At 41.2% G+C, this 12950-nt stretch overlaps 1 protein-coding gene across 1 annotated transcript in view; it reads left to right on the forward strand.

Moving 5' to 3' along the window:
* Positions 1-12950, forward strand: part of Scfd2 (sec1 family domain containing 2) — a 372739-nt gene that overhangs the window by 304400 nt on the left and 55389 nt on the right. The gene's annotated exons all lie outside the window — the stretch shown is intronic.

Genomic DNA, 12950 nt, shown 5'->3' on the forward strand with positions numbered 1-12950 from the left:
CTGGAGGCTATTGTACCATCTCTTGGGGTGTCACTTCATATAGCCTCTTGACAAGAATTAATCACGTGACTTCTCCTAACTGCAAGGGGCAGGGCAAGATGGGTCACATGGATACTCTGTGTGCAGATGATGTTTCCACCATAGTAAATCTCCCCAAATTTTCAGAATTACTGAGTAGATTGTGGTTTTCGGATTGTTAGTGAGTCTTCTTAAGGATTCTGATTGACCAGGCAAGAGCTATCCATTTTCAAAGACCTCCCATTGTCAGATGAACAGCCCTCCTCTGCTCCTAGGCCACAGTATTCATGTTGCCACACCTTACTGCACCGCATTAGATCTAGTTGTCAATGTCCTGTTTCTGTCCCTCCCTTCTTCTCCCACTGCAAGATAAATTCTAAATCTTGAGGGAAGAAAACAGATAGTTAGGGTAAAACAGTGCTATTTGGTTCCTGGCTATTTGGTGAGTCAAATAAGAAGGGAAGAAATGAAGGAGAGGAGAGAGTGAACAAATAATAAGTCAGTCAAAACCTCTTCTTAGAGTGAGTTCATCATAAACTAGACTCACCTTTTATAGGTTAATTTTTACCCGTGTGGTGAACCCTGGTCTCAGGATAAATGTTTAGGTATATAGAAAATGCAACCTTAAATATTTTTCTCTAACTTCTTGAATTTTTATGTTGGGTTCCTATTTCCCTGGGTTGTAGAAACTTCCTCTCTAGCAAGTCTAGGGCCCCCACCATTTTTTTCTGCATTCTGGAAGCCAAGTCTACAAAGAGCTGGTATCTGTTTCTGACAGTTTCCCCAAGAAAACCTTTGTCCCATTGGTCTTCCACTATCAGCCTGGAGGGTCGTGGTGGGTGACCCGGCTCCTATTTGGAAGACTTGTTCAAAGCCAGTTCACTGTCTCTTGGAGTCTCTTGAATTCCGTTTGGTTCTGCAGTCTTTGAGCAAGTGGGTCCCAGGGTCCTCAGAGTTTCTTCCAGGTTTCATCTGCAACCATGCCACCCTGGGCCACAGGCACTGCTGAGCCATGGAAAATACTGTGACCTCATGTGACATGTCTCACAGTCATTTCTTCTCTGAGTCACCAAGAAGTGAAGCATAGACTCCTTTGATCTATAGACCTACAAATGTATTCACAATTTCTCTCTCTCCCAAACCTTTGCTGAAAAGATGTATAGAGAGTGTGGCCTCCTCTTTAGGAGCCTGTAACATTTGTTACGCTTTGTGTCCCCATCATTTTTCCTCTCCTTTCACCCCAACCACATTCAATTCCACACCATCCACAGCTCAGGGACATTTCTCTAGTCTCAGGGACAAGAAGCCTGACTTGTCTCTTTCACTCTCCTCAATATCCTCAGGACATCACTTTGTAACTCAACATCTAAGAGAAGTTATGGGTTGTAAGGTCAAAAGAAAGGTGCATCCATGCATGTGTGAGCAGTCCGTTAATACTTTAAGTATTATCCCGCCGTGCTCATGCGCTCAGGGTAACCTCTTTGTTCTGTGCCCCAAATTTAATCTAAAGGCATCTTTATCTGCCTCATCCCCTGTCTGCTAGCGCCTGCTGTCCTGTTGGGCATACATATGTGTTTGCCGTCCCATCTGCCCACCCCCTCTGCCCAGAGCAGCTTTACACAGCACGCCCAGCATGTGCCACAATGCCAGGCTTCACTTCCCATTACCCTCCTGGATTCTGCACCAAGGCTCAATGACATCTTGCCCACTCCAGTGATTTGGTGGTATAGGTCTGGATAAAATCAAAGGATAAAAGATTTGGGGTATCACTATTTCCATGAAGCATTTGGGTCTGGTCCTTCCAGGTCACCCCTATACCCATGCATCTTCCAAGGAGTGAGAAAAGAGGAGACTAAGGTGAGCACAACAGACTGCAATTCTCAGAGCAGAGCCAGTGGCTGGGAGAGATTTATTTATCCATGCCTGTCAGTGATCTTGTAGAAAAAACTCGGTCTGCAAAGAACCCTGAAAAAAGACAGTTCATGCAGAAAAGCATTCATGAGAGAACACCTGTTGATTAAGTCAGAAAGGAAAGGGGTGAACTTTGGACTTCAAAAAGGAAAGTGGCTGCTTTCAGAGACAGCTGCAGATACAAATAGTTGTCAGAGACTAATGCAATGCACCCATGAAGAGCAGCCCTACACACTCCCTGGCTTCCTGGTTCTGAACCTGGCACCAGATTTTCATTATGTACATACTGGAAAAGATCCTACTGCTAATATATGAACAGAAGTATTAGATGTGTGTGTGTGTGTGTGTGTGTGTGTGTGTGTGTGTATGTAGTCAACTAGTATTCTGAGGATATTTTATTGTCCTAATGAACTTGTCCTGAGAATATAGAGCACCAGCAAAGTCATGTGGTCCCAGTCTCACAGAGAGTTAGTGGCCCTGCAACATCTGTCAAGGTCCAGTCTTCTGGCTGTCCATGCTGTTTCATAAGAAGCCTTTTTGCTCAGAATTCTAATTCAGTCTGATGATGCAAGAGTCTTTTTAAGCCATCTCTTAAGATGCCTTCTTTTAATAAATTGGTATTCAAAGTGCCTGTGTAGGGAGAAGAAAATAGAAGGCAGGATATGGAAGAAAGAGAATATATATTACCATTCTGGAAATAGACACAAAAAGAATCAACCCGCCTGTTGATTTAAATTCAGCCTGTCCACCCCCATGAAGTTACACACTGGCAGGAAAAAGAAAGGCTCCAGCCTGTTCTGTTGGCTGCTTATGCTGGTGACTGCATCTCTGGGATGCATACTTCACACATAGAAGTAGGAGTTGGAAATCATCATGGTATTCCCACGCGTGAGCCACTGGTTGCAGTGAAGAGATTGGCGGGTCATCACTAGTAGCAGATATTGGCACTGACTTACACTGTGTAGGGTTTAAGCTGCAGTTCCATTAGCTCATCGCCACTGTAGATCTTTCAGGGGAAACTGAGGCTTGCAGTTTAAAAGTCTTTCCAAAGTTCTGCTACTATAAATCCAGGTCCTCTTACTGAACCTCACCTATTTCTTCTGTCGTACCACAGGTGTATCAGTCATATTTTGATCTTGTAGGGGTGAGAGACTTTTGTGGGGGTGCTGAGACTGCTGTGACTCTGCATATTAGGAACCATGCTCCAGGGAGGTAAAGAAGGAACAGAAAGTGAGTCAGAAAGCCCTGCATGTTCTAGGGACATAATGCCCCTTGTCCCATTTCCTCTCCCAGTTTTTCTCTGCAATACAGCACTCTCAAACTAAGTTCCTAGCCATTGCTGTCTGTCCCCAAAGGGTTGGATAGCATCAGGCTTTACATGTGTATCATTCTCATTTCCCTGAATCTGTGTTTAAAAAAATTTATATGTGTTACTTGTAGTTTGCCCCATTCATTCTGTGATTTGCCTGTTTGAATTCTTTACCTGTCTACTCAGAAGATTATCATTTTCCTATTGATTTTTTTATTGATTTCTTCATTTGTTTCTATGTTACAAGTGTCTTAGACTAACTTAGGTTTGTCTTTTCACTTTGTTCATGGTTTCCTTAAATTCTTTTAAATTGGTTTAAGTTTTGGGTTATTTGCTTGTAGGTCTTAATGCATCAAAAATTTTTTCCCGTGTACTTTGTAAAGTAGGGATGAATTTTTTTTACACAATACCTTTTTAAAATTTATTTATGTTTTCTTTTATGGTGCTTAGGATTGAACCTGGTGTCTCACATGTTCAAGGCACTCCACCACTGAGCCACAACCAGGATGAAATTTTGTATTGGTTTTGTTTAAACACTACTTGATCAGTAGTTCACCCTTTCCCCATGGAATTTCAGTGCCATCTTTTCTGAATATCAATTTTACATATATGCCTGGAACTGTTAATAGACCCTCTGTTTGGTTTTATTCATCTCTTTGTCTCTCTCTGTGTCAGTACCATACTGTCTTAATTACCTTATATGTTTAATGACTGTTAATCTTCAAATATGCATTGGTTATTGTTAGTCCCAAACTCTCCCATAAATGTTTAGAATCAATTTTTTAAATTACATACATACTCCTTACTTTGTGACCTTCATTGAAATTCTTCTAAAATTAATAGACTAATTTGAAGAGAACTGATACTTCTTTACAGTAGTAATCCCTGATGGAACTTGAGTTTCATCTGTCACAGGCATGTGAAGGCCAGAACTTGGTCTGAACAATGAATTGACTCCTGGCTTCTGCCTGGCAGTGTCTCTGTGAATTTGAAGCTTCCTGGAATGACCATCTGTGACTGAACCTCAGGTTCATTACAGCATATAGTTTTCTCAATGGTGAGCTAAAAGGAGAAATGATTGTAATATAATTTGCCAAGATTTTTTTTTTCAAGCCGAGTGATCAAATATATGTAATTAGGTAGAAAAACACCTGTAAGAACAGGGCGAGAGCCAGCACTGCCCAGCAGCTGGAATCCCAAGGTGGCCTGAATGAGAGTGCTCACATTTACCCAGGCTCAGTGCAGGGCTACACCAGCTGGGAAGCATCAGCAAGAGAAGAGGTTCAGAAATAGCATCAGGAGAAACAATAGTGTCTTCAAGTCTGCTGAATTTGACGTGCCCAACCAATTTCATTCCAAAGATTATTACCCTTCTGATGTGTACTTTCCTGCCTCTCCCAGCTCTCCAACCATAAATACCTAAGATTCAAAGAAAAACAGTCCCTGGGTAATAACGCCAATCCTTTATCCTCAATGGCTCCAACACTGGAAAATGAGAATTTTTAAAGGATGAAAGCCTATTTCTTTTAACTCTGAAGATTTTATAGAAATTAAACTAAGTAGCTATGTTATGAAAAACAATAGAAACATAAGTAATATTTTTAGTTGAGGAGATAAAAATGGTAATGATTGTTCATGACCTTCATCAAAGTCATTGTCATGGTTAAAGCATTTGTATTTCCAACTGTAGAAAGATTTATGAGAACAATACTCCTCCCTGATCAAGAAGGAATATGAATTTGAGGTATAGACAAACTTTTAAAAATATTTTTATTAGTTGTTGATGAATTTTTATGTATTCATTTGTATGTGGTGCTGAGACTAGAACCCAGTGCCTCACCCATGCTAGGCAAGCGCTCTACCACTAAGCCACAATCCCAGCCCCCAAACGTGTTTTTTAAGAGAAGTAAGTGGGGGTCAAATATCCCCAACCTTTTTAGAGTTGTAATGCTTGGGTAATTTTGAAACACGGCATTCCCCATCCTTTTAAAATTACTCAATGGGATATACTTATTTTTAAATGGAAATTGAAAAACTTTTAAATTTTTTACTATGAGAATTTGAGAATATTTTTGACCTTCTGAGATTAACCTATTGCTGATAATCACAGCTTCAGAAGATGCATTTGCACCAAGAAGGAAAAGATAGCAGGCTAACTTTCAGACCTGACCATGATGCTAAAGATACAGATCCCAGGTACCAATCCAAGAGGTCCTCTGTTAGCCATCTATGATAGTTTTCTTTTTACAAGTAACCTATTTCATTTCTCCACTGTTGTGAATTATTCCAAGTTCACAACTTTTATTTTCTCCTAAGACTATAAGAGCTAGAAGATGATTTTTTAAAGGATGCAGGATTTTCTTTTAAAATATCATTAATTTAAGAATAAGAATCAGATCCCCATACACAGAAGTTTGTTGTACAAAACTCACTCTCTTTATTCTTTCTTAAAGAAGAGAAAGGAGTATTACAATCCTCATCAATCCTTCCATAACTTAAAGTTTGGAGAGAAAAAAAAAGAGTTAAATTTAAAGTCAGTAGAAGAATCATTCCATTTGAAATGTGTTATTTTACATAACTTGGAAAGTACACCTAGAGCTCTCTGGTCACTAGAGGCTGTGAGAAGGTCATGTTCTAGTGGGAGCTGTACCTTTCTGCTGATAAGGAATCCTGTCCCTTTGCTTTTGTTTATTGGTGATGGTGCTGTTTTTTTCGAATTGGAGTTTCCCCCTTGACTTAGCAGAGAAGAACACATTTCCCATGGATTAACACTGAGCACTGATGGAAAAAGAAACATTTGTGTAAAGATCAGTGTTACATTCCCACTTTTTTCCATGACAAAGAGGATATAGGACGATTTAGCCAGACTAGGCTCTAAATTTTTGTGTTTATGGAGAGATTATTTGAGGGTAGAAAATCTTAAATGGAGGATAGAGCCCTAGAAATAAGGCAGCTGGATTTCCTGGGATAGGTTCCTTAAAGAAAAGTAAGTTAAGCATATAGTTAAGTGAGTTTCATAATGCTTGAATATGTGGATTTATTCTCCTTGACCAACATTTAGATAATATAGATAAAAGCCAAGTCTCTCTCAATGTCCCCTCTTTACTTATTCCATTCTTCTTTCCCTAAGTAACCCCTGTCATCAATTGGATACAGTCTTCCACACTTTTTTAAGTATGCACAAATGTATATGCAAAGGAATGCTTAAAAGTATGTCTTTTTAAAAGTATTATTATTAGTAGTAGTAGTACAGGGGATTGAATCCAGGGGTGCTTAACCACTGGGCAACATTCTCAGCCCCTTTTTATGTTTTATTTAGAGACAGAGTCTCGCTGAGTTGCTAAGTACCTCAGTCTCCTGAATTGCTGGGATGATAGGCATGCACCATCAAGCCCAGTAAAAGTATATATAAGGCTTTTTAAAGCAAATCTAGCATGATATTCTACATATAGTTCTGCGGCTTGCTTTTCTGACTTAATATATGTTAGAGTTCTTTTCAGATTTCCCCATACAGATATTTTTATTGGCTACATAATAGTCCATGTTGTTAATTTAATCATTGTGCATTGGTGCTGTTTAGAACTGTTTCTAGTTATTGTCAACTGCAATCCCATGCACAGTGACCACCCTTCTACATGTTTCTTTGTGCTCTTGTATGATTATTTCTAAGGTAGATTCCTAAAAGTAGAATTCCTAGGTTAAAGGGCCTGCACATTTATAGTTTTAATTCACGCCACTGTATTGCTTTCCAAATTGATTTTACTAAGCTACATTTCCACCAATTTATTATAAACACTTGATATTATTAAGCTTTAAAATGTTAATGCTAAAAAAAACTATATTGCATTTGAATTTAATTCTAGTGGCTTTTAAGAATTGTCATATTAATGCATGCACGCACACACAGAGGATGCTTTGTCCACCCATATGGTCACGGTTAAGTCTGCACTAAATAGGCCTTGACGTAGCCTCAAGTCAGTCCTGCCTCCAGAGCCCAATGTGAGTACAAGATAGGTGACTAATACAGCAAACAGCTTTGTGCTAGATGTCAGGGTGGTGGGGTGACTATTCCTTGATGAGACGACAAGAGACAATGACTTCTGAAAAATATTCTTCCTACTACATTAATGCCTGGAAATTTCCTTCAGGAAAACAAGTCCCTTTTAATTAAGCACTGACCCTGTGCAAAGCAACCTTCACTAACAACAACAATAACAAAATGTCGGTGTGCAACATGAAACCATCGGATGACCTCCATGGTTCCTTCCAGCTCTTGAGTACTGAGATTGTCGATGAGATTACCTGGGGGCAGGAATACACAGTCCCTTGAGGGAATGAGATTCAGGAGAGACGAGGTGGTCAAGAAACATCCACAGTCAGGGTGACCACGAGGAGCTTTGATTCCCTTGGGGGAGCCAAAGACGTTGAGTTACTGCAGAAAGGGACATCTACAGTGGCCACCTTCCTCCCCTGCCCACCACTGGGCCTGGAGGTTACCTCGCCTCACTGTCACTGTGCTCAGAGGGACGTTTCTGTTTAAGCCTTAGGAGACACTGCCAGTCAATGGAAATGTATTTAAAACTAGATCAGAAAGTTGAAATAACTCATCCATAATGTTGGTTAACTAAGACACGTAAGGAAGGCCAGCCAATGTTGTTCTTGAGGGCAATCTTCAGATGATAAATGTGTCTTTAAAACAGCAGATATAGGCAGTCGGGGTCCTGACAGCCATCCCTTTGCAGTGCCGCACAGTTCTCTGACGCGGACTCTGAGTAGAATAATGCAGTTATCATTCTTTTTTGTCCTGTGGTCTCTTCCTTAAGTGCACAGGGCATGAGGAGCTTAACATTTCTAAGACATGGTTGTTAGGAAAGCTGTCACATTTCTAATCTCCTCTCCCCCAGCCACAGGCCTGCTGGCGTGGAACTCAATATTATTGCAGGGTGAAAATCTTTTTTAAAGTCAGTACTAATATGTCATTTGTATGATTAAAGAATGAGAGTTCTCAGTCTTGTTCTACATTGACATAAAATAAGTTTTAAGAGATAATACTTATAGTAATTATGCAAAACTATATAAATTCAGACACAACTAAAGGAGACAGAATGGGTTTAAAATTACTAGTGTTATCTATCATTAAATAAAGTCTATGGAGAATATTTTTAGTACTTATTATCCTTTTCAATTTCTAAGGGTTTATCTGCTAAATAATTGTTTGTACCTTTGACATTTAGATATCCAGGTGCTTTTATGTTTTAGGCTTTCATTTTATTAGATTCTTTAGTAAATAAAATGTTCTTAGTGGGCTAAAAATAAAAGTAGACCATGTGTTTGAATTCAGCCCTCCATGTGGTTCTATTTTAGGTGCATTGAAGGGCGGGGAGAACAGGAAACAGATGGATCACACAGAGCCATCACATAGATGTTGTGGTTTGACCCTCCGAAGTTCAGGTGTTACCAGTGGGACCATGTTAGGAGCTGGGCCTGTCAGAGGTTATATGGCCAGGAGCACTTTCCCTCCTGAGTAGAAGGTCCTTATAAAGGGGCCTGATGGAGGCAGTGAGTTCTCTTGCTCTTCTGACCTCTGCCACATGAGGACACAGCAAGAAGGTCCAAACCAGATGCTGACACCTTGATCTTGGACTTCCTACCCTCCAGAACTATGAGGAAATAAGTTTCTGTTTTTTATAAATTACCACGTCTCAGGTACTCTATTATAGTCACATGAAATGGACTGAGCCATGTCCCTAGCATAAGCTTAATGCCTATCTTCAACAGGGATTTTTTAAAGCCGTGAGTTACTAATGGGATTTCTTTCATGTGAGATATTTAGAATTCAGTACATTCCATGAGGCATAGTCTTGATGGCTAGTGTGGAGGAGCTGCGGTTGTCCCAGCCTGCTGTGCCCGGGACACCATCTAGAATTGTTGGGCTACTCCCACACCTTTCTTTCATTTGAATTATCCTGTAGCATTTTAGATTTCTCTAGTAGCAGGAGGGGAATGCATATTCAGATAATGCCCAATTCTCTTTTGCTTAATACTTGCTTTGTGTGCTTTCTTTTCTTGCAGGGTAGATTTATATAAGTTAAATCCTTAGCCATCTTTATGTTTTGCTACACAGGAAAATCCAATTTTGATGAGGATATTCTCATGTCAACATGCTCAGGATGGCTTAAACATTCCCAATGTCAATTGACACACTGGCCCACTTGCTTTGAGTCATATTCATTGGAGTGGAATGCTTTCTCCTTGTCCCTTAGGCCCCCTACCTTCTGTTCTCAACCAAGGTGTAACTCATTGAGAGTGCCACCTAAAGGTAACCTAACAAAGCTGCTTTCCCTGAGGGTCAGGCACCACTTCAAGGTCTTCCCACGTAACTTATCTGCACCCTGAACAACCCTATGTAAGAAGTACTGTTATCACCCATAATGCATTGATGAAACCCAGAGAAGCTAGGTGACTTGGCCAGCTAGTGCTGGAGAGAACAGGGTATTGTTCCAGTCTCCTAGACTCCAGAGGCCTTGCTTCTAATAATCACATGATTCCATCTCTTCTAAATCAGAACCTCCAACCAAGATGTTCATGTCTCTCTAGATCATGTCCCTGTTCCTCGGATACTATTGACTCTGGAATCAGCCCTTTCAACTGCTTTCGAACTAGCACACACTTTGCAACATCTCCATGGTGCCCCAGCCCACCCTCACTGAGGGTAATCGAACCAACCTGAGCCACTCTGGGGTCCATTACTTGGTGGTCAGGGACATCAGACCTAGTGGTATTCAGCAGCCTCTCAGTTTTCTGAGACACTTCTCTAACTCCACCCTCTGCACTGTCTGTGCAGTGACCAATCAACATTTATTGAGTGACTGAGGCACATCGGACACTGTCCAAGTTGTGGAGAATATGACAAAGTTATAAATGAGCAGGAAGACCAGCAAATAAAAGCCTGTCAGTCCCTTAGGGAGTGTGTGCTGCCTGCTTGGTGAGAATTCCTAAGCCAGCTGGACAGAGGGCTGGGGACGACAGGGCGGAGCTGCACTTGGCTTTCACGGGTGGCTTTGATGTCATCAAGCAGTAGCAGCATGCCTCCCTAGCTGAGTGTGCCGGGGCAAGGCATGTGGCACATTCTTACCAAATGCGTGCACATCTGCACAGGACGAGAATGACGTCGATGGGACTTCTTTATTTCGCCATTATTTCTCGTTGCTTTCCTGGTTTCCCCTCTCTCCTGAACTGTTCCTTTATCCTTCCTTCTGTGCCTTGGAGTGTGTTCCTAAGTCCCACCCAGTCTCTGCCAAAGCAAGATAGCTCTTCTCAGGCCACACTGAAGCTGTGCTTGACTGCGGCCTAGAGCACCACCAACTCGTCAGCATAGCTGCTCCGTGCGCTGGTTATCCCACCCCAGTGCCTGACAACTAGTAAGTATGTTGTCCACAGCTGGGGGACTCCGTCGGGATGCCCCTGCCTCCTGGCATTCCTGTGTTTGGTCCTTGGAGTAATCTAGTTACTATGCTTTTTTAGAGACAGCATAGCATAATCACCAGATTCTGGCAGACCTGGATTTAAACTCATTTCTGTCACTTAACTAGCTGTGTGACTTTAACTAAGTTCCCTTCCCTCTCTGAACCTCAGTTTCCTCAGTATAAAATGGAGATAATACCTGCTTCTCAGTGTTACCAAGATTAGGTGTGAATAACATGTACTTATCTAAAATACAGTAAGGGTCATTTAAGGTTTTCATTTCCTTTCCAGTTAACTATGTAGATTCTTTATTCATTTTCTCCCACTTTGATCTAGAATTTGGAGGACTGGTGTTTGTGTTGGTTAGGATGAGCTAATAACAAACAACCCTAGAATCTCAGTACAGTCGTCTCTCGAGATCCAGGACCCCCACAGGTACCAAAATACTCAAATGTCCAAGTAAGTCCCTTATATAAAATGGTAAAGTATTTGCATATAACCTACACACATTCCCCTATATACTTTACATTTCCTCTGGATTATTTATAATACCTACTATGATACAAATGCTTTGTAATTAGTTGCTGTACTGTATTATCCAGAAATAATGACAAGAAAAAAGTCTATACATGTTACATATGGATGCGATTTTTTTTCCTAAGAATTTTCTCTCCGCAGTCGGTTGAACCCATTGCTCCAGAACCTCCAGACGCAGAGAGCCCACTGTGGTGCACCACAGCAGTGATTGGAGTTTTAGTCAGCTTTTTGTTGCTGTGACCAAAAGACCTGACAAGGTCAATGCAGAAGAGGAAGGTTTATTTTGGTTCATGGATTCAGAGGTTCAGTCCCCGTAAGCCCATAGCTCCCGGCCCAGGCTTAGGCGGAACATCATGGCAGAAGGACATGGAGAAAGAGCAGCTCAGGACATGGCAACAGGAAGGGGAGAGCTCTGCTCACCAATGACAGAATATCAACTCCCCAGTAGCCTCTCCAGCCATACCTCCCTGTCTGCGGTCACCACCCAGTCAATCTATTAGTGAATTAATCCACCTATTAGGTCACACCTCTCATAATCTAATCGTTTCACCTCGGGAAATCCTTGCGTTGTCTCACACATGAACTTTAGGGGCACATCTCATATCTCAACCATAACAATTATTCTTCTCTGTGTCCTGTGTCCCCCTCAATTTGTAGGGACCCAGCCAGACAGCCAGAGGCCTCCTGGCTTCCATAGGCACAAAGGCAGGTGGATGAGGAAGTAAGTAAACTCCATACTGGCCTTGAAAGATTTCTACTAGATATGGCACCTGTCACTGCCACTCATATTTTCCTGCCCAATCCATGGTCCTTCTCACATGGGAAAGCATGAAAATCTACCATGCACCAGGAAGAGGCGACCCAGGATACTGTTAAACACCAGTGACCACCCTGGCGGCATTGGAGATGAGCAGACCTGGAAGTGAAATCTTAATTTAAATTAATTTCACCAAGATCAAGTGAGGCTTGTTGCACACATGAGTAAAACCAAGAAGGCTGTAATGGCATGATTAGCCTCTGGAGGGAACTAAGCACTTTAGTGCTATGAGGGTGTGTGGTTAGTGAGGGGCACTTTGCAGAAATCCAGTCTTAAGTGTTCAGGAAGCAGACTTCTATGCTTGTTAGTATCTTACAGATGAGCCCTAGGATCTCTTGCAAATAATGAAGTAAATATGTAATAATGTACATATCTTCTAAATAATCCATAACTTAAGTCTATCACAGTTTAGACTGATCTTTCTGTCTAGACTGTTTAAATTTGAACTGTTTTATTATATTTGTGCTATACTTTTTATAGTCCTTCAGGTGTTTGTTTATTGTTTTCCTGTTGTGATAAATATAACAGTTTAGAGTCTGGGTACTGGGTCTAGATGACCTAGGTTCAAATAATGGTCTGCCATTAATTGGCTGTGTGGCCTTGAGTAAGTTACTCAATCTCTCTGTGCCTCGTTTTTCTCTTCTGTATAATGGGGATGATTACAGCACCTATTTCATAGGACAGTTCTGAGGATTAAATGAATCAACATATATCAAGAACTTAGACTAGTATTTGGCATGTAGAAAGTGTTCAATAAATGTTACCTGTTATCAGTCTTAGGCTCATTGGAGAAGCACAAAGAGAGTTGGGTGCAAGTATAAATTTTTGTGTTTTGTTTGCCGGTCTGTGTGGTGTACAGAACAGTGCCAGGCCGGAGGTGCTCAGCAGGCAGAT

Source organism: Sciurus carolinensis, chromosome 10, assembly GCF_902686445.1.
Source record: "Sciurus carolinensis chromosome 10, mSciCar1.2, whole genome shotgun sequence".
Lineage (NCBI taxonomy): Eukaryota > Metazoa > Chordata > Mammalia > Rodentia > Sciuridae > Sciurus > Sciurus carolinensis.